The sequence below is a fragment of the Heterodontus francisci genome, chromosome 30 (genome assembly GCF_036365525.1).
Source record: "Heterodontus francisci isolate sHetFra1 chromosome 30, sHetFra1.hap1, whole genome shotgun sequence".
NCBI classification, from domain to species: domain Eukaryota; kingdom Metazoa; phylum Chordata; class Chondrichthyes; order Heterodontiformes; family Heterodontidae; genus Heterodontus; species Heterodontus francisci.
In genome coordinates this window covers 39,047,330-39,067,903 of record NC_090400.1, presented here as the reverse complement: position 1 = coordinate 39,067,903, position 20,574 = coordinate 39,047,330, and the positions used below count along the sequence as shown (strand labels likewise).

Sequence of the window (20,574 nt, the reverse complement as noted above, 5' to 3'; positions counted from 1 at the left end):
ATCTATATGGTGAGAAGTTCTCTCACAAAGAAAGACTCTGTCATATGAATAAAGATCATTTTCATGATAAAAAGGATCACTCGTTGTTAAAGACATGAACCAAGATAATATATTATTAAGATAACACCTTAATAAGCAATATCTGGAAGGGCGTCCCCTTATTGGAACATTTCTAATGTGTTCCTCTTTTTGTAAAAAAAGGAAACCCCGATAATAGTTTGAAGCTTTCTGGGATTTGTCAAATATTTGATATAAAGAGCAGTTATTATGGACAAAATGGTCAATTTAACAAAAAGGCAGATCATAAATATCATAAAAAATATAAGATTCCCCACCCAAAAAAAATTCAGACCAGCAGGTGACAATTTAGCAATTTACAGAAATTAATCTGAACACATGCCCATATTAAGTACAAAGCAATTTACAATTAATGCAGTAAAATTCTACAAGAATCTACTAGAGGCTACAACAGGGCAATTAACCCACTAATATGCTTTATGTCTTAACTTTTTTCCCTAGCCTGAGGTCATTTGAAACGCATAGGATTACAGGATATTAAGGAAGCTAGTATGAAAAATAGCTCAATGTAATGAGCCATCCAGTGATTTCAGCTATTGAAGATGACTTGCAGTTGAAAACCACAATGTACCAAGTTCTATCATTTAACGATGCTGGTTAAGGTATTGTAGAAAGAATGTCACAATGTACGAAAACTATAAACATCTCTTTTTTTTTCCTTAAATGAATCTGTTGGGTTTACTTCCATTTGCATTTTATCCATCTTAAGTGACTTTGTTGACTCTATGGGTATCCATTACAGCAAGTGGATCTGTCCCTTCCGATTTTGTTTTGGAGAGGAAAGTAATTTAGGGGAGTGAGGAAGGTGGCCAGCCTTTTCTGACCTTTTCTCCATTAATTTCAATCCTCTGTTTTGCACAGAGAAAATGACAATCACACTAGGCAGAACTGACAAACTCATACATGTTAGGGGAATGGGAGAGATACCAGGGAATGGGAATGGTAAATTTGCAAGAATCTCTCCTCGTTCCTCTTCAGCCTCATTGTGCAGCCCAAAGTACAAACCTACCAGCAAAAATTATGCAGCTCAAAGTGCACATTATCATTTGAAAAGGTTCTATTGCTCACAGTTTCGCTCAGTGATGAAAATTAAATTGTCTGATGTGCACACACTGGCAGATTTACCTTTGCAGATTTCACCTGCAATCAGTGGAGAGGGTCATGCCACAATATGTCATCCTACAGTTTCATCACATAAGCTCCAATTTACAGGAAGGAGTATTGTGCATTTCAAAGGAACCCAGAATACGGCTTCTGTTACAGATGATATCACAGATGCAACGGCTGAAGATTAGTTCAGCTGCAAAGAGCTACAGATTCTCTTGTTTTTTTAAATATTGCTTTCCATTTAATTCTTTCATTTACGGAATAATCATATAATGTGGTACACCTTAAAGATTCATGGTGAAAAGTGGATATCACAATTGCCATTTCTTTCTTGATATTATGAATTGAGATGTGCTCACATTGTTGCCATTGTTTTCTCTCAAAAATATATGGGCGCAAAATTTGATCACTTCCAATTTCCTTGTATATCAACTCTCAGCTACTTCCTATGTTGTTAACACATTGTTTGGGAATCCTGTCATGTGCATTTAACCATTCCTCATTGTTATATCCTTAGATTAGTCACTAAACTGAGCAGAATTAATGTCAAAAGTATCCTGTGCCAAATGACCATTTCCATTATTTGGTAACTTCCCTTTAGTGAGCAGTGCTTACCTACAACCAACATTACAGGGTAATAATACAAAAGCTTATTGCCCCATGATGGCACATAGAAAAGATTATTGATTGCTGATATTCTCATTATGTTTGCTGACCCTTGACTATGGACAGGTAAATCACTGTAACCCTAGGGCACAATAAAACAAACAACGGACGGAAGCTAAGGCAATTGCACTGTATATTTTGATCTTGGGTTACAAAGTGACCTCTTGTCTATAATAATCCCTGAAACGGAAAACACCGATCGATCACCTCTGTAACCCTTATGGCGATACTTTAGCGCTCTTTATTAGTCTATGAGCAAAATTACTATTTTGCTTTATTATACTGTGGCATATAGTAATTGTATTGAACTCCACGCCATAATTCACACTTAGTATTTTTACATGCAGCAGATCAATTGGTTTTACATTGGAGTCCATGTTCATTCACGATTGTAGAGAAGTGCTCTATAAGGGTTTGCTTAAAGTGAGTGCTTCGTCACTACAGAAACAGGCACATAGATAGTCAATGCAAAATACCTCTTGCACACTAGACCATTAATATGCTTCAAAAATAACTCTTTATACATTATTTCTTCTGGTGGTGTCAACCATAACCTCAGTGGTGAGTCAGAGGTTTGAGAGTTCAGGTCCCACTCCAGAGACTTGAGCATAATATCTAGGCTGACAGACCTACAACGAAAACTAGTTGCATTTATCTAGCGCCTTCAACAGAGTAAAGCATCCCAAAGCACTTTACAGGAGTATTATCAATAAAAGTTTGACACCTATTAGGAGATATTAAGGCAGATAACTTGCAGGGTTGAAAGTGATAGGGAGGATTAAGGCCATGGAGGGATTGGATAGTACTCCTGTGAGGTACTGAGCGAGTGCTACATCATCGGCAATGCTGTCTTTTGGAGATGTTAAAACAAGACCCCAACTGCCCCTTCAGGTGGGCATAAAAGATCCAGTGGCACTATTTTGAAGGGTTCTTCCTAGTCTCCTGGTCAATATTGATCCCTCAACCAACATCACTAAAACATATTATATTGCTGCTTGTGGGACCTTGCTGTCTGTATATTGCCCTGGCCATTTCCTACATTACAACAGTCACTACACTTCAGAAACTACATCATTTGGTGTAAAGTGCTTTGGAACATCCTACGGTTATGAAAGGCACTATATAAATGCAAGTTGTTCTTTTTCTTCTCCCTAACTCTTCATGATAAAATTGAAACTCATCACACTGTAATTCAACCTTTACTGGATCTCAAAACTACAGACTTGTTTACATCCTTCAGCCTTCCCTTCTCCCCAAAATCTACAGGCAGATTTATCGTATCAATTTGTTTCACTTTTGTCAGCTGTGATGTTGTTCAGTACTGTGGGCCTTACCCTTTCATCCAAATTTATCAATGGAAACAATGCCACACAGATAATGGAAAGACAGTCATCAGGGAACATGTGCATAATATTTAGAAACAATAAAATATACTGGCATGAGAAACTTTGATTCAACCACTGCGGGCAAAAGTATGGAATGTCAATGAAAAACCTATTCTAAATCAAACCCAAAATACACATCCAACATTAATATTTTAAAAGGCAACGGGTATATTGTATATCCTACAGACCTTTTAAAGTTATATATTTGCTTTGCAAACCAGTTTAATACAGAGTAAGCCAAAAGAATATCATTTTCCATCCCACATCTTACTTCAAGTATGCAAGAAAATCATTTGAGTTAAAGAATTTGAAATGCATTGTTTATAAATATGTTGCGTTACATTGAGAAATCCTTTGACGATATTGCTTTCCCCCATGCTAGTTCCTCTTTTGCCCCATCTCTTTCTCCACCTTTCCCTCTTGCACCAGTCTACCTCCCTTTTCCTCCTAACCCCTCCTCCTTCTTTCTTTCCCACCTGTCTTCTTTCTCCATCCATTTATCCTGTTTCTCCCTTCCCTCCAGTTCCACATTTTCCTCTCCCCTCCACCACTACTAACACCTCCTCCTCTCATACCATCTCTCCTTTGCTTTTCCATTCTCCTACTCCTCTCCCTCCCCACCTGTTTCCTCTTCCTTTTCTTCCTTTATTCTCCCCACCTCCTTCTCCTCCCTTACTGCATCTCTTCACCACCCCCCCATTCAATTTTTAGTCATAGCAATGCTCTGAAAGCATGAATAAAGAAAATACCACACAAAACAGCTACAATAATAACAACTTGCTTTTAAGTAAAATCTGACATAGGATAGCATCCCAAATCACTTCACAGAAGCTTAATCAAACAAAAATTAACACCAAGCCAGAAATATTATGAGCAGCAACCATAGGAAACAAAATGGGGATTTTTAAAAGCAATCTAAATAATGTGGAAATACTGCATATTAGAGGTTTTCTAGCAAACCCGTTGCATAATCCAGTATGTAAAGAATCTTGTTAAACTGAATTGATCATTTTTTGATTTTTTTTTGCATCTTAATGCAATTCGGTCAGTCGTTGTCTGCAAAAATTACAATTCATATAAGCGTTGTTGAGGAAATTTTCAAGGGATTTGCAGTAATTATATGACAAAATGCTTGCAAATCTCACTCATTCCTGAATAGAAACACAGGGGTCAAAGATTGAACACTTTCTGCTGGGTAATTTGTAAATGTCAATCACAAGGGGGCCACTGGAGGCGTCGGTATAGGCAATGAAGTCAGAGGAACTGTGCTGCAGCCGTGAAATCCACTGTTAGTAACCCCTTAAAATTCTTTTTTTTAAAATAAGTCCGCTTATATGCTTTGGAAGTGAATGGTTTGAGGGGGAAAAGAAAGTTTTTCCTGTATGGAAGAGATATATCATCCAATTTCTGAGCTTTTGGTGAAGAGAATGTGTGCTGGATTTCTGCCTGATGTTTAACCTTCCCCTGATTACCAACAAGGAGTCGGAATGGCTTGCTTGTTTCTAGTGACAGGAACTGTTCACTTCCACAAATCTCTTCGTCTCTCTTGTATGTCTGAGACTAGTGAGCTCGCGTCATTTGCACCTTTATCAGCTCAGCAGAGTGCAACGCACCACCTTTAGAGCGACAGTTTGGGGATAATGATGTTAGTAAATACGGGGAGACGAACCTCTTAACCAGCACACCACCTTTCAAACAGAGGAAGGAACTGACACCTCCTCGACGGGCCGTCTTTTCTTTATATTAAAAAAAACTGTTGATTCACTAAATTTGCTCGACTGCAGCCAAACAATATCAAGACACTCGAAAATTCATCAATGCAAACGGCAGCCACTTTTGATCACACAGTAATCAGGGGCTAGGTGGCAGTAATTGTTACAATCCATCTCTCCCTCCATTGTGCTTCGCACTCGCTCGTATTAGAAAACTAGAGAGTTAATTTCAACGCGCCTCTATCAACTGAAATTGGCAGGATAAATAAGGAACCGCTGTTTACTTGCTGGTTAGGTTCTGTCTTATTCGGTCTTAATGTTAGGTTAAAAAGTAGCTATTAGGTCGGACGTAAATTACCCGGCACTGACAACGGGGAAATTCATTGCAAATTAATGTGTAATTCAAGGACAGATATTAGCACCTGGAAATGTTAACTCAAATGGCTTCTTATTTTTAAACGTGTTTTATTTATTCTTTCTTAAACATACTGTCAGATCTTATTAAGGCAGATTGTACCACACTTGCCTAACACTTTTTCTGGGTTAATATATATTTGGTTGCGAAACAAAAAAAAAATACAAAATGTTAAAGAGAGTTTTGCGACGCAGGGAAATGACTATGATTGTACCCTGACTGACATTTAAAATAGGTTCAGCAAGAAAAAAGGTTTTATTTAAGCAGAAAACGTACGTCTGCTGAATTCATTGGGGGGGGGGGGAGGGGAGGAGATGGTCGTTAGTGCTGGTGCTTAAAAATGTGTAGAAAGTAATCAAACCCATTCATTGTGCAGGAAGCCAGAATCTGCAATATTTACATGTGAGCTCCATCTTGCGGTGCTTCTAAAATATAGCATAAGTTGTATCGCCCTCACGGTGAAAATCATGCTATAGGGCTGTGAAGCAGTATGCTAATTTGATAGCTGAGGAAAATTAAAATACATTTAGGGTGTTAATAAATGGGGTATTTAAACAAAAGTGTATAATATACTGCACATTAATCAATTTATGCTAAAAGTGTAATTAAGCCACTATTCCGCCTTCTGGGGAGAGCTTGCTTGGGAGCAGAAAGGAAACAGTGTATATTAACACAAATTATATTATTTGGCTAAAGCTAATAATTCTAACATTCGAGGTCAGCAAGACCGCAACACTGGAGAGCAGCTTTGGTGCCTGGCCAGCGTTGCCATGGCAATTGAGCTGTGTTCATTCTCCAGATGGTGACAGGTTTGTTCCCCAGCACAAGTTCAAATCATTCCTTTAGAAAATGGCATTAAGACTGACATGTGCACTTCTTCCCTGCCAGAATGCAGGGGCGTTGAAGAATATGAAGGGGGGAGAAAATCAGAACTTTCTTATCTGTTTGGGGTGAAACAATCGTCACTAATCTCTAGACTAACGCGAAACTGCGTGTTATGCACGTTTTCCAAACCATTTTAGGCTGTAGTGAAACAAAAGCTGAATCGTTACACACTGAGGGCATCGCATCTTCGACATGTATCGGCTATGCAGAAGGAAACCTGAACATAGTGTTAAGAAAAAGCAAAAAGTGCTGGAAATACATAGCAAGTCTGTCAACGTCTGTAAAGCAGAGAGACAGGTCAATGTACAAAGTGCAGCCTTTCCAGCAAACCTAGAAGATAAGCAAATCCCTAAATAGGATAGAAAAATCAAAGTGGAGAAGAGAGGGTATTGGTGAAGGGAATAACAGGAACGCGGAACAGACTCCTGGAAATAATGAGTTGAGCATCTAGTCAAAAACAGTGCAAAAGAACTATAATCATGCAGATGCTGGAAATTTGAAACAAAAACGGGAAATGGGGGAAATCCTCAGCAGGTCAAGCAGCATCTGTGGAGAGAACGTACTGAGGAAGCGTTCACGCCCAAATTGTTTATGGCAGCAGAGTATAACAAGCTCATCATGAATTGGCAGCCAGTTTTTCACCATGCCTGAATATCTTTCCACTGATGTTCACAGAATGATGGTTCAAACTCATTTTGGAGACTCGCTTTTATGTGGTTTGAAATTAAAAATCTTGCCAATAGTTTCCAAGGAAATGGAAAATAAAAACTGGCACAATGTATAACAGGCTGCTGATTCCCTATGAGCCCGTTTTACCCTATGGCGTAGACCAATTTCACGCCCTTGTACGATCTCTCCATAGATACTGCCTGAGTTGTTGAGTGTTCCTAACCTTTTCTGTTTTTGCCAAAGAAATGAAAACTGGTGGATGGTCCTCTCAGTGAGGTAATGAAAATGCATACTTTAGGAAGGATGCAAAGGCTTTAAAGAGGGTGCCGAAAAGATTTGCAAGAATGGTTCCAGGGATGAGAGACTTCAGTTGCATGGATAGATTGGAGAAGCTGGGGTTGTTCTTGAAGAAAAGAAGGCTGAGAGGAGATTTGATAGAGGTATTCAAAATAATGAGAGGTCTGGACAGAGAAGATAGAAAGAAACTGTTCCCATAGGCAGAAGGGTTGAGAACTAGAGGACATAGATTTACAGTGATTGGAAAAGGAATCAAAGGCTACATGAGGAAAATCTTTTTTACGCAGCAAGTGGTTACGAAGTGCTTGGAGGCAGATTCAATTGTGCCTTTTAAAAGGTAATCAACTATAGGGAAAAAATGTGTAGGGCTACGGGTAGAAGGGTAAGGGAGTGGGACTAGCTAAATTGCTCTTGTAGATAGCCGACACAGGCTCGATGGGCCGAATAGCTTCATTCCGTACTGTAAGCATTCCATGATTCTGTTATTTTAAGATCAACAAAAGAAAAATATTGCAGATGCTGGAAATCTGAACTAAGAACAGAGACTGCTGGAAATGCACAGAGGGTTTGGCAGCATCTGTGGAGAGAGAAACAGAGTAAACATTGCAGGTCGATGATCTTTCATCAGATGACCTGCTGAATATTTTGAGTATTTTTTGTTTTTGTACAAGTGAAGGATTCGATGGCAGTCTGGGTATCAGGAAAGGAAACGGAAACACACAAAAAAGTCTCAATCACCAAAACCAGTCTTTATTTAAATAAAAATGAAATGTCAGCTGGTGGTTTAAAATCTGGTATCTAAATGAACAATCACATTGCGTAGTTTAAAATGACTGTTATTTGTTTTCGTCATTAATTCTTTTTGAGATATTCCTAAGACAGCAAATATCACTTCTTACCCATTCTGGATGTAATTTGTATAATACTAATTTCAGTATTGCTGAAAATAAGAAATGTTGTCGAAGCTTTTCGTCTTGTACTCATCAGGACAATCCACAAGAATACCAATGTAAGGAGAAGTAACGACTTTATAGTGTATGAGAAGAGAGTGCTGATTGGCAGAGGCATTGCCATGAAGAATGAACCAGTTTATGGTGACTGACAGTTAACTGCCAAGCTTTGTTTGAAATTTAAACCAGGCAGCTTGGCTCTGATTGGTCAAGGCATTGTCCTGAGGAATGAACCAGCAAATGGCTATCACTTATTTTGTTTAGCTGAAACAGGCACAATGTGTGCACATGTTCTTTCTGTCTGCAAAGTACAGGGCCCTGTGTATTAATATATGTAGTTTCCAGTATGTGCAAATGCACCACACTGCAAGCCCTACAAACAATCTTAAATTGGTTGTCAGAATAATTCTTAGCACAGTGAAGATTATTTAGCAAATGTTGTCCAATTGCAGAATCATATCAAATGTTGGTCAAGTTTATTGCTCATCTTTCCTCTGCTTTCAGTTGGTTTTGCTACTTGGGGTGTTTCTGCATGTGTCTTCTACTAACACTTGCTGTGCTTAGATTAAACCACCTCTTATTTCAATAGACTGTACATATATTCTACATTATTTTTCCAAAAGCATCTCAAAAGCATTGAAGACAATGTACGATCTCAATAGAAAGTCAATTCCCCAGCTTTAACACATCCCATCTGTACAGAGAATGGATAGCGTATTTCACCTGTAAACAATAGGAAACTATTCCTCACAGATTACAGCCTCAGTGAAACAAGGTTCTTTATGACTATAAAACCATCAGAAATAGGAGCAAGATTAGGTCATTCGGCCCCTTGAGCTTGCTTCACCATTCAATAAGATCATGGCTGATCTTCTACCTCAACTCCATTTTCCCACCCACTCCCCATATCCTTTGATTCCCTTAGAGTCCAAACGTTTATCAGTCTCAGTCCTAAATGTACTCAACGACTGAGCATCCACTGCTGTCTGGGATAGAGAATTCCCAAGATTCACAACCCTGGAATTAAACGATCTTTACAATGCAAATAGGTAAAAGTGTAGCAAAAGAAGGAAACACAATAAATGAGTAAATAATATTAAAGAGGAAGTGTTTGAAGTCTAAATATCAGCACTTGGCTTATCAATTGCTGTGTTTTTATGGACTAATTGAAGCAGTATGTTGGTTTTTATTACAACTAGTGTATGTACAAACTCAGGCGGAAGACATTGGTGATGGATCCATGTTACATATAAAATGGTGAGAGAGCACATGCTTTAGATGTTGTGCCTGTAAGTGGCACTGTCAGGGTCACATTATTTGACCCATTAAGTACAGTGGGGCTCAACCAACATGATGTGATAGCTTCACTGTACTGACTAAACTCCCCCTTTCCTCCCATATGGAATATTTTGTTTGGCATATGATACACAATGTGGGGGTATTAAACAACCTCAGCCTTTGTCTGTTTTCCTTGCCTATTCAGCGTTTCCTTTGAAGATCAACTGAGCCTATTTGCTGCATCATACTCACACTGCTCTAACCAACCTGGGATAATCAATTTAAAGGCCACCCTTAACAAAAGCTTCATGAAACTCCCATGAAACTGGTCTGACATGCTTGACTCCTTCCCAACAGTGAAGTCTCTCTCTGGCTCCCATACAGACCCATGTACTCATAATGCACTACATACCAACAGCTGACCTAGTTCTCAGACATATAAACTCACAACTCCATCTCCTTCCTGCTAAACGACCATTTCCAACTCCCCAGCTCTTACCATTTCTGTGCACAATCCCCCCTTCAACCCCCGTTCAGCCTTATAACTTACTCAATTCCACTACTAGGCCACCCATCATCATCCATGCCCTCTCCTCCACCCCTCTCTCCCTCTCCCCCTACTTTCCCTCACCACCCCATTTGTTCGCCTCATTCCCTTCTCTCCCACTTCATTTCCCTGCCCTCCTCACCCACACCACTCCCCACCTTCTCCTCCTCACATCCCTCCATATCTGCTTTACCCCTCCCCCCACCTCATTACTATTCCTTCCTTCCCCTTCCCATCTTCCTCTTTTTCCTCCCCATTTCCCTTCCCTTACCTTGGTCTAATTATCTCCCTGCTCTCTAATCCTGCTTGACCTGAGTACTGCACTTGACATTGACTCATCATGTACAATGCCATGAGAAATCGACTTTAAAGTTTCCTCAGCGATTTCATAAAACTACTTTAAACCATACATCATGAACAAAGTGACTCCTGTTTGAGACAGCAAAGGGCAATACAATTCCTGTGTAAATAGAAAAAAAGGTCTACACCAATGTATATTCTGAAGTGATAATCTTCTTGGGGAATATTTGAAAATCTCTGAATCTTCGTGCTGCCCAAATTAGCAATTTCATTGAATGGGGAGGGATCTACTCATTAATGAAGATCAACTACCCTTATGCCCTACCCTTAGTCCTTCTAGCAGGTGTTCAAACTGGTCCTGGGAAAAACTTGAATGATAGCTTATCACTACCAACCTCATGGCTGGCATGGAAGCCTAAATAATTTCTAAACAAACAAATCAAGATTTGTAGCAGTTGTGGGACCATAACCAATATGTATGCAAACAGCAGTGAATCACTGCAGGCCCTCTTTATAGCTTTCAGACCAGCTGCTGTGTATGCGCCTATTGCATCCTATCCAGAGTCTAATATAATGTAGTTGGTCAGTAATACAATCTGAGATGGGGTAACAATATTCTGGAGGCTGAGGGAAAAAAATGTTCACTATGTTAAAAGGCACTATGTATATGCAAGTTGTTGTTGTCTCGGCATTGATTGCTGCTTGCCCATCCAGATAAATGAGATCTCAATGACTCCGTTGGCAAGCTGTGAGTAAAAGTAATGGAGCCATACAGATCAGAAGGTTCCAGGTTTGAATTAAAAGCAAAGTTGAATATTTCCAGCTCTTTCTGTTTTTATTCCAGGTCTGAATTCCCTGGTCCGTGCTAAGTTAGCTGATTTCAACCTGGTTGATGGTAGGAGTGTTATAATGTCCTCACAACCCCTAGTATCGGGAGCCATGCTTTCAGTCCTGATCACTACCCTGTAGTCCTGATGGAAAGTGTGTGGCTATGGATGTTAGGGCTCAGCTGTGATGCTCTCTTTGGTGGAATAGCCTGTCAACACTCACTGTTTAGAATCAAATAGGAAGAATGGCCAATGGGATGAGGTACAAGAGAGCAACTGACACCTGTGGAGCCATACCCCAACAGCAGGCAATGTCACGGGGAAGAAAGGAAATTGGCAAAAAGTAACCTAATCCTAATAAATTAAGGGAAATCTTTATGACCTCTGTTCATAATGTTCCCCCCCCTTTTGCTTTTATATTTGTATTCAGCTCAGATGAAGCTCCACTGCAGAATGTGGAGACCCAACTGTACCATGAGCAATAATGTAGTAGCTCCTGGTATTCACTTCACTGAAACTGGCAACCCAACTATGCTGTTGGTTCCCAGAATGTGGAGACATTGACACAAGAATAACTATCCTCTCCCATAACATAAAAATGCCTATTGTTCCACCAGTATCCGAGCCAACATTCCTTCCTCATCAATAGCACCAAAAAACAGATTATCAAGTCATTCACCTCATCATAATTTAGGGGACATCGCTGATGATTGTCACATTTGCCTACGTAACAGCCAGTGTACTTCAATAGTAATTCATTGTGTGAAACACCCTGAGACATTTCAATATGTAAAAATGCTATAACAATGAAGGTGTTATCATTGTTGATCATATTGACAGGATTACAAATAAAAACAGAAAATGCTGGAAATACTCAGCACGTCAGTTCTGATGAAAGCTTATCGACCTGAAATGTTAACTCTTTCTCTCACTCCAGAGATGCCACCTGACCTGCTGAGTATTTCCAACATTATTTCAGAGAACTTCAGATTTTTGTCATCTGCAGTATTTTGCTTTTGTACAGGCAGAATTACAATTTTATATTTCAGATGTTGGCTGGGAAGTCATTGAGGGGTTCCGTACTTTGCTCTCACAGAATTTCTTCTCACTTTAAAATTACAGAAGTTTTTACAAAATGATATTTAATCCTTTCAGTAATCACATTGCAAATGTCACAAAACATCCAGATTCTGACATGGCAATCACTTAACATAATGGATCAGGAGCTCAAACAGAACTGTCTGCACGGTTGGCCCAGGACTTAAAATGTGCTGAATAGTGAATTCATGGTCACTGTCCAGCTTGATTTTCTATCTCCTAACATTCTCTTTTTACTGTTTTTCTGGATTCTTTCTTGGATTTCTTCATCGCAAATCAATAAATGTAATTATTTGCAGCGCATAGACGATAGAAATTGGCATGCTTTGTGCCCCTTTCATTGGGCTTAAGCCAGACGCAAAGCAGACCAATTTAACAGTGGGATGGCTAAGGCCTGTTTAAGGAACTCTTGCTGGAATTAGTCAGCGGTGAGCATGGAAGGTGCTGGACCTTGGGATTTGTCAGCCCACGATCATAAGAGCATACTTTTTGCATCTTAATGCATAAAGATTTTTATATATAATGCACTTATTCTACAAGGTCCTCTCATACAAAGTTTGCTTCAAGCTTCAAACCCATTTTAGTATGGTTACAAGAAGGTTGCAATTCAGTGCCATGTTATAAATGGGGAAAACATGCAGACAAACATGGGTGACAATGAGAAGCAAGTTTTGTAACTCTTTGCAAATTCTTCCTGTGGAGAAAGGTGGAGCAGGAACCCTTCCCTGACTCCAAAGACATTGCATTAGTGCCTCCCTCCCCCTGCCCCCAGGTCTGTCCATCCTGGGATTTACTTGGAAATCACTGTGGGTGAGATAGGTATCGCAGTATTGATTCTGCTCATTGGTTTCATGCCTGTGGAAGCTCAACAGACACCAGCAGCTTGCCCGGAATATGTAGACAAGGCCCAAGGACTAATTCCTGGTGATCATTGGGCTCTTGGTTCAGACGTGGTGAGCCTGGGACAAAATCTACCTCAGGGAGTTTTCTCTGATTAGAATTGCTGCTGGTGCCTTCACCAGCTCATTGAACCTCTGGGGTATTATCTGGTGAGGTAAGAACTTTGGGTCTAGACCTCTTGTCAGCACAGTGTCTTACTCGGACGCAACATCTATGATTTGGTATTCATTTCATGTTCTTTTGTCACTTTGCTAGATTTGTGGGGGTTGCATTTAACTAAAGTGCTTATGTGGTGTAAAACTCTAGAAGCAATGGTGATAAAGGCTGCAAAGGTACCTTGACTTCAAGAAAAATCGGCTATGCTGCAGAAATTACCAATTTGTAATGTAAAACATCTGAGCTACTTTAAAAATTTACAATGAACGAAACATGAAGTGTGCAATTAGGATGATTGGCAGATGAGTACCTCACAGCAGCTCAAGACAAACTGCTCATTGTTTGGCAACTGCTCAAAAACAGGAATGGTCAGGTATATTATTTAGGCATATTGACAACATACATTAATTATGTTCAGCTATGCTTTTACTTTTGCATAGCTTGGATTACTGTGGCTTTAAATTGCACTCTGTAGTCAGGCTGCACCCAACTGATAAGTTGGCATCAAAGCCTGCTGGAACTTGCAGAGCAACAAATGAGAGCAAGCTATCTCATTGATGGGAGGAAGGGAAAATAGGCAGAGATGCACTTTCAGAACCATTTCAGCACATCCTGTTTCCTGGTCCCAAGGCAGTAATGGCAGAGGTAGTGGACATCACTAGTTGAAGACAGAGTTGTATTTCCATGAAGGATTTTAAAAAAGAGAAAAATGAGAATGCACAAGATGGTCAATCAGATCATGCGTGCACCAGTGTGGCAGACAGGGCTTCCAGCACATCAAAATGTGGCCTAATACCACTGTAACAGTGAGAAATTTCACCAAAACAAATATATGATTTTGAATGACGAAGTAGCAGGGATATGTTGAACTAATGAACCTTCTGCTGAACCATTCCAAATGGTATTTAAGTCACTGCAGAGTTAATCTTCCACCACCAGTGTTGCTAATAAACATGCTTCCATATCTGGGGAAGGCCATGACGTTTTATGATGTGTGTCAACAGATAAACTGAACCAACACAGATACAGTGGGACAAATAACTTCTGGCACATCTTTCTTATTCGTCTTTAAAAATCTGACCGCTGGCATAATCATAGGTGACCAGTAATTCTAGCGGAGCTGCATAAACTGGAATATCGAAGTTAAATTCCTGAAAGCTTGTGATGGATGGATAATGCTGGAGCCTATATTTATTCAGTTTCATATTTATTGTGCAGAGTAAAAGGATTACAAACACGTAGCTTCTCACTGAAGCCCTCCACCAGTCTCAATGAGTGTCTGCTTATAAGTGCTCAACTAAGACCCCAATTAACACCCTTCACCTGCATATAATCAAACCATTGATGCACAATAACAGATTAACAAACGAGACCTTGCAGAAGACTGGATTATCGAGACCTTGCAGAAGACTGGATTACAGAGACCTTACAGAAGAGTACTCAGGTAGGCTTAAAGGGATAATCAGGGGAGCTCCCCAAATGTTTTAGTAGATAAATCACATCCAGAAGGTCCCAGATATAATATCCAGTCAATGCGAAGTAAGTTGATCTCAAACCAGGGCAACAGTTAAAGGATTCCATCACTGGCCTGATCTCTGCTGGTCAAGGGCGAGAGGGACAAAATAAAGCTATGACATCCAGTCCCAATTGTGGTCCAGTAATTCCTGCTGGAATGTGCATGTGCTTATGGACATCTGGTGAGACATGATTCAGCTTGAATGCAATGGCCTTCATGGCAGAATATCCAGCTAGGTTCACACATAAAGAATGGTCTTTTTGGTTGAATTAATGGATAGCTGTTAGTACTTGTGAAACGTGTATCTGAGAGTCAGCATCCTCAGGTGTAGAGAGCTGGGAAGACGGCTGGAGGTAAGATGAATGCTAATTAGGCAATGATATACATCTACCATCTGTATATAGTACAGTAAAAAATGGCATGTCTAATGCATCCAGACATTATTTTCCAGATATCACATTCTATGGGCTGAATTTTATTCTCCTGCCTCCAGGAGCGGCGGCAGGCGAAACAATGGCAGCCCGCATATGCGCTACCATGCCACTGCGACCTACCGTGCAGCAGCTCAAGATAATACTCCAGTCAGGCTCCCCCCCCAAATCACCTGGTGGGGGTGGACTCTGTGACACCAGCAACGGCATCAGCTGCCTGTGCGCAGACGATGGTGCCATTTTTAAACAGCAGACAGACCTGCCGCTAAATTCAAATATTTAAAACTGTACCCCCCAGTACACTGCAATAAACAATAGCGCCCCTCCCCAATAACACTTACAGATAATAAATAGTTGCCCTCTTCAACCCCCCCCCCCAAAAGACTTACATGCAAGACTTGACCTTCCCCTACCCAAAATGTTCAAAGTGCAGAGATCATCCCTTCGCCCCTTCTCCTACACTATTAATGCACATTTAACCCCATACAACAACCCCCCCCCCCCCCCCACTACATTGAAAATCCTAAGTACACCCTTTCTCCACCTCTGTGACTCCAGCTTTCCCTGGACGGAAAGTGAAGGTACATGAGTGCCGGCCACCACTTGGAAGAGCTCGGGCAGCAAGTAAAATCACTGACAATTTTATTTAAATATATTAATTTTCTTAATTTACATATTCAAAGTTATTTCCCGTTGCCCAGCGGCAGGGCTGCCATGGAGCCTTGCCGCCGCTGGGAAGATCAGGCCCGGCACTCATGGTGTTGGGCTCTGTGGCGGGCCGCAGCCGGTGCAATCTTCCGGCCACCCCCACCCCGCCACAGATTCTGTTATCGGGACCTCAACAAAGTCCAGCCCTTTGATACAGATGCAAAACATTATTAAAACAAAACAGCAGGAAAGTCAGACATTTCATCCTGGGTTTCAGAAGTTACAAAAACCTTACAATCTAGAAATTTTCTTCAACAAGCTACAATTGAACTCTTACTGACCTCATCCTAACAGTAAATAAACTTTGGGGCCCTAAAAAGGACACTGAGATACTTTAGCAGCAGAATAATACACTTTGAATTACACTGTATATAGCTCCTGGACTTTTAAAGCATAGTCAATAGCCCTGTCCTGATTTTTTTTAAAAGTATCATTCAACTTACTGTGAAGAGCACCGCAGGAGATTAACCAGTAAATGACAACGAGTGTCAGCTCATTATTTTACAATGGTATATAATTAGACAGAAAGCAGCACAAGAATAAAGGAACTTCAGAAGACAAGTTGGATAGCTCTCAAACCAAAAATCTCAATCAGAAAATTCACTGCATGACATGCCATTTAAAAAGGCTAAATATGCCATTTTGTGTACAGCAGAGAGAGACAGCATTTTACATGCACCATAAGTCAGTTTGAAAAATTGCACATGAGAATGTTAATGCATACAATAACTCTAACACCTGCCATAATAACCAGCCTAACACTTAATTTGAAGAACCCCCCTCCGATCCCCTGTCACTCTATTGTTGTAACATTACTGGAAAATGAATGACAAAAGCAAATTTGAAGTTTGTTAGTCAGATTTGTTAGTTTGTTAGTGGAAAGTGGCATCTGCTTAAAAGTTTTTTCATATATAAGCAAAAAAAGTAAACTTTTGGATATTCATAGTTTACGAGCAGCTCACAGAAGGGACACCTGAGAGCTAACTAAATCAGTTGGTCCTACCAGCTGCCCATGAAGAAGCTACTGTTCCTCACTGATCTTCGCTGCTGAATTTTTGTTTCCCCCACTGGTCACTGAGATTGCTTCCCCTGTAAAGAGTAACTTGTAACAGTGAAAAGGATGTCTGGCTGGATTAATTATTGATCTGATAGCTATCGCGGACAACTTTCTACTTGCAACACACAAAACTATATTGCTTTGGCTGTGATCACAATTTACGCTACAAGTTATTTGATTTTAAGCAGCGAAGCTCATAACCAAGGCAGATTCCATCCCCCAACCCCCCCACCCCCACCCCACATATACACACACACACAAAATTATCTTTTATTTTCAAGCATTTTGTGGAATATAGCCTGATATCCGTACCCAGTTGGAAATTACTGTGCAAGGCCCCTGAACACATGACCTGGAGTACTAATCAGAATAGTCGAAGGAAGATAAAAAAAAAAAAGATTTTTGGTCACAGTACACTGCTTTTCAAATCAGCAGAGAAGTCCAAGAATGAATAATGAATAATCCAGCAGAATGCAGTCATTTCTGAACTGAAACAGCACCAGTACAAAGGAGGAGCTGGGGGAAGAAAAGCTATAAACCAGTCTAGTATTAAACATAGGAACTAAACATGTAATAGAATGCATTACAAAGCAATAATATACCTCATGCATATGGTTAATCACATTTTAGACTGTATGCTGCTGTATATAACCTTATGCCAATTCAGTTGTATTTATAAGGACTAGTTTGTGGTACGTATCACAATAAACTGTGTAATCCTACAGATGTTGCCTACAGGATTTTAACAGGAATGCAGATTCCAGTGCACACCACCAGTTCCTGCAACTGTCTATAAAATGCAGTCATCCAACTTTTAATGTTTCATATTCAAATGCGAGTTCTACACAAATCAATTTATCATCACTGTAATTCAAGTGATTCCCTGACTTTGTATTACTGAAGTCTCTCATTTTCTGATGAGTAACATATATGGTCTATGTGGACCGTAACTTGTTTTTGAACACTATAAACAGTTTTAGTGTCAACAATTTAAATCTTTTGAGCCAGCACAATAAAACATTTCTGGATTTCAATGGGTCACAGTCTTGCTTTCTAACCAAGCATAAGTAAGGTAACAATATTCTGATTGTAGCTTCAATTCCCTAATTGAGTTTCTACTTTTGCATATAGCCACAAAATATAAAAACTAACTTTACTGATATTGCAAGGCACAAATACATTATATTCAAATCATTAAAAAAAAATTGCCATTAAGTCTATAGCAGCATTATAGAGACATATTTTATACACACACATCCACTTTGAAAACAACAATCTACTGACCTTCACACTACTAATGTATCAGTTTTATTTGCCAGGATTCTGCCTTCACCTTAGCTGGAACAAGCATCTTCCCACTTCTCCTATACCTGGCTCACAAAGATTTTGCAGTCTAAACAGCAGCAGTCAACGGATGAAAATAAACAATTCTGTCTAAACCCTCTCCATTGATCAATTACATACCTCAACAAAAGAGGATGAGGCCTACTAATGCTATTTTCTTTGGCCATAAACCCCAGAATAAGACAGCACCATCACTGCTTGCAGGTACAAGTTAAACTAAGGGAAACATAAAGCCAGATCCTACCTGTTTCTCAGATGCAGACCACATTTTGTTTGTACTTTGTACTGTACCTCTCTATGTTAAAAATAATTCTGCACCTTATTGTCTCTTACTGTGGTTTAATCTAGGTATAGCGGTATCAAGTCATTTTCAAAGAGGCAGATGGGGTGGGGGAGAATCAAGGAGAAAAAAGAATCAAGGAGACAAAAAGTGTATTAGAAGCAAAATTGGAGAGAAATCAATGCCGTGTAATTAGATTTGATTTTTTTCCTTCACATTTCATTTGGCTGCAGGTTATATATAGAATATCCATACAATGGAGTGTGAGATTGGATTCACTGAGCAGCAGCTTGGTTATGAGACTGTGGGCACCTAACCATGACAATTCCATCATTGCTGTCATTAGGCACAACAAAAGGCAAACTGGCATGGTATAGCAGAGAGAAAAGTTTATTATTTCTGTCGCATAGCACTCCTGACGTATACCGAGGTGGTTGGCAAAGCAGCCGCAGGAAGCACTTTGGACAGGCATAATATCCTTTTCTAACAGTGTAAATCTTACTCAGTCCCAGCTTCAGTTTGTGATCTCCCAACTGGAACCAACATGATCACCTGGGAGGCAACTTGCACTTCCTTCCCAAAAGAGCTGCTAAAAGGTTAATTTTACGAGAGCTGTACTGTGATCATTTGGTCAACAGATGAAAGCATTTTTCAAACATATCTTTCAAATATGCTTGATGTTAGCACTACTGTAACCTTGCAAACACCAGGAGAGAGTTCCTCATATAGAAACAATGCACCCAAGAATGTGCAGTTATACCTTTACTACAACTAACTGAGATTTTATGGAATCATGTTTGAAAAGCATGTAGCTCCTCTACTTCAGGTGAAATTTGAAATTATGGTCTTTAGGAAGGGACTGGTGAGATCTGAAATACTCAAATACACCACATAATCAAAGATAGCTTCAACCGGGCTAGTGCAGCTGAAAGACATTTAAAGAGTACACCACAGTAGTGGTTAATGAACAACTGGTCATTCAAATTGAGATACTGAGATCACCAACACTTCAGGCATGACTAAGCAAACACTAACAGTGGCTTATTATTATTATCCCCCACCATCTACTCTATATAGCATACTACTTGATGTCTTATCATTTATTCAGTGTAGCATTCCAAAAAGTTCCTCTTTCCCAAATATTGTCTCTTTATCTCCTATCTCCTACAGTAGAGTCCTGTAGTAGTGCGCTTCCTTGGTCATAAGCAACCTCTAGTACCTTGCCCACATGACCATGCTTCCAGTATCAGCACAAACAGCAACTATTTGCGGTGTATGGGGCCAGATCCTGCTTTCACCCAGTCTCCACAAAATATCCTTTCTATCAGGGGTCACTTTAGCAGCTAGGGACTGAATTTAGTGTGGCCATTTGGAGCGAGAATGGAGGAGTGGGGAGGGGGTGGGGGGTGGCGGCAGAGAACAGCGTTAGATGAGCCTGCCCTGAAATCTGACGTTGTGACTTCAGTTCCGAATTTAGTCAGTGGCAGAAAGCACGAAGGTGGCATCGCCGCCCCGACACAACAGGAGTGCAATTTAAATTGCAGAATATATAGCTATAATACATTAGTATGTAACTGAAGCGATTCAATGTGGGGCTTGGAATTGAGTGGATGACAGGCGGCCCTCACAAGCCTTCGATCACCAGCCGTTGAAAGCTGGTGCTGTGACGGATAGGCAGCCATGGCCAGCACTATATAAAGGGAGAGGGGAGAGCGGAGGCCATTGTCGGACTACAGTGCTGTGCACTTTGTATGGGTGAGCTGGATCTTGCTTCCAGTACTGAGTGAGCTGGGTCTTGGGTGGGAGTACTGGGTGGGCAGGGTATCGGGTGCAGTACCCCATGGGCAATAAATGCTGTCTAGCCAGCTATGCCCACATCCCACAAATGAATTAAAAAATGGAGGCTGGGTCTCGGGGTGCCAGTACCGGGTGGACTGGGTCTCAGATGGTCTGCAAGGGGTTGTTTCA

The 20,574-nt window shown here is 40.3% G+C and overlaps 1 long non-coding RNA gene across 1 annotated transcript in view; it reads right to left on the bottom strand.

The window, feature by feature from the left end:
- LOC137346692 (uncharacterized) overlaps positions 1–16,983 on the bottom strand; it is a 411,123-nt gene extending 394,140 nt beyond the window's left edge. The window contains exon 1 of the long non-coding RNA XR_010968752.1: positions 16,929–16,983. This is a non-coding gene — a long non-coding RNA (uncharacterized lncRNA). The remainder of the gene's footprint in view (positions 1–16,928) is intronic.
- Between the last annotated feature and the right edge of the window lie 3,591 nt (positions 16,984–20,574).